Source organism: Mandrillus leucophaeus, unplaced genomic scaffold (genome assembly GCF_000951045.1).
Source record: "Mandrillus leucophaeus isolate KB7577 unplaced genomic scaffold, Mleu.le_1.0 Scaffold453, whole genome shotgun sequence".
NCBI classification, from domain to species: Eukaryota; Metazoa; Chordata; class Mammalia; order Primates; family Cercopithecidae; genus Mandrillus; species Mandrillus leucophaeus.
In genome coordinates, this window is record NW_012104843.1 from 233903 (window position 1) to 236495 (window position 2593).

Below are 2593 nucleotides of genomic sequence, written 5' to 3' on the forward strand. Positions count from 1 at the left end.
AAAAAAATTCAAACACGAATTTATATATCACATCATCTGTCTCAGCTGGACGGTCAGAGTGGTGCAACGATGCAGAGTCCAGGCTCTTAAGTTTCAGTGAGTCCCATCCTTGAGCAAGCCTCTTTAAACTCTCTAAGTCTCAGTTTTGTCATCTGTCTAAAGGGGATAATAACAGGAGCCAACTCAGGCGATTATGAGACTTCAATGACATAATCCTTATCAAGTGCATAGCACAATGTCTGGCGCAGTAAGTATGTAATACATAATAGTACTGTCGTAGCATTATTAAATGCACAGAATTGTAGGCAAATGACACAGTCAATATTCCAAGATACCAATTAGCGATTGCTACAGGGTGAAGAGATGATGTGTTTCTGCCCGTTTACGCTTATCTGTATCTTCCATTTTTCTATGATGATTCCATCTTAATTTCCTAATCAGAAAAAACAGAGTAATTATTGACTTATGAATTTCTCAAAATCTGCATAACTGCACTCCTTAATCCTGTTAGCTAACTGTGATTAGATTCTATTAAGCCCTTGTTTAACATTTCCCTTGGTGATATCTGAAGATTCTTTGGGAATCTAAAGTAACTTGCGTATTAGAAATATGACAGAGGGAAAAAAACTCAGGTTTATTAAACGTGAGGAGTTTGTTAGGTACTCTACATCCTTCACGCTATCACATTTCACTTTGTATATATCACCCTACCACACTTCATGCATCTCCACCAAATCACACCACCAAAACCCAACAGTTAATACACAAATGGAACTGCTTCTATATTTCCTCCATCCTTATCCTGAAGGTCTCGGGACCAAGCTGGTGCCCTGATGTAGTCTCTCAGCTGAGAACCAAGAACACCTAGTCTGTAATGTATTAGACAGCAGTCCATGATTTCTCCAGAATTCACTGTAATATGCTTTCTACATATTCAAAAGTATTTGTAATAAAAAGGCTCAATAAATAAAAAAATCTGAGAAAGACTTGATCAGATATAAGCATAATGTGCTTTGTTTAAAAAAAAAAAACAACAAAGCACAAGCAGAATTTTTATACTGTGTAAATGGTAAAGAAATTTCTGAATACTACTTATTTTAAGTGATCTTATTTTAAAAGCCTACCCTAAAACACTGAAAATTACCTAAAGCAGTCTACAACTACATGTGTATGTTTATTTTTTAAAAATGCCTTAAACATCTAAAATGGAGACTGCCTTCTGGAATTCCTCAGACTAACTTAGTCCATCCCTTCAGGATGAAGTCAAGCATGACAAATTTCAAGACAAAGGATAGACTTACAGAGGTTTGAAATCTATATGTAAAATATCCAGGTGTTAATTTGGCCAAACTCATGTAATACCACATTCCTAATAATGAACACACTTTTACTTTTTCCTTTAGAAAAAGGAAAATACGTTAGAAAGGTGATGGGAAAAACCAAAATCTTCCAGAGAACCATTCTTACGACTGAGATAAACACAAAGGCCAAGGTAAAAAAGAAGCTCTTGGCTGGGCGTGGTGCTCATGCCTCTAACTCCAGCACTTTGGGAAGCCGAGGCAGGTGGATCACCTGAGATCAGGAGTTCGAGACCACATACCTGTAATCCCAGCTACTCAGGAGAATCGCTTGAACCCGGGAGGTGGAGGTTGCAGTGAGTCAAGATCGAGCCATTACACTCCAGCCTGGGTAACACCAGCGAAACTCCGTCTCAAAAAAAAAAAAAAAAAGAAAAAAGAAAAAAAAAGAAAAGAAAAAAGAAGCTATTTTCTTTTTTCTTTAGGGGGATTTGAAAATATTAAGGAGTGTCACATTAATTCATGTCCTACACCTGAAAGCTATTAAAAGTGTTATTTTACTTTCATAATACTGTAAACCTGAACTTGGAAAATGTCTTCTGAGGTGCACATCTTGCTACCTTATTTGCCGTAATTATTACAGAACAGAAGTTCCTTGTACATCAATATATGAAGTATCACCTTGTCATGTTAAAATCCTGCACATTTGGCCAGGCATGGTGGCTCACACCTGTAATCCCAGCACTTTGGGAGGCCGAGGCGGGCGGATCACAAGGTCCAGAGATGAGACCATCCTGGCCAACATGGTGAAACCCCGTCTACTAAAAATACAAAAAAATTAACCGGGCGTGGCAACAGGAGCCTGTAGTCCCAGCTACTCGGGAGGCTGAGGCAGGAGAATCGCTTGAACCCAGGAGACAGAAGTTGCAGTGTGCCGAGATCACGCCACTGCACTCCAGCCTGGGTGTCAGAGCGAGACTTTGTTTCAAAAAAAATCCTGCACATTTTAAAACTATCACTTATTCAAAGAATTCTGATTGTCATTAAATCTCCATAATTCCTATGTAAATCCTACAATGCACATTACAATTATTTGCCTCTCTTAACCAATCTCATATTTTACATGAAATTTATGAGTTCTAACACAAGAGAATGGAAATAAATAAGAATTAATGCGATGGCTTTTCTGAAAAGCTCAAATCAGAACCAGGACAATGGCTCCAAAACACCTGCTAACAGCTCCAAAACAGCTGCCATCTCTCTTCTCCCCTCCCCTCCCCTCCCCTCCCCTCCCC

At 38.8% G+C, this 2593-nt stretch overlaps 1 protein-coding gene across 1 annotated transcript in view; it reads right to left on the reverse strand.

Moving 5' to 3' along the window:
• The window catches only part of LAMA1 (laminin, alpha 1), a 173431-nt gene that overhangs the window by 137386 nt on the left and 33452 nt on the right, over positions 1 to 2593 (reverse strand). The gene's annotated exons all lie outside the window — the stretch shown is intronic.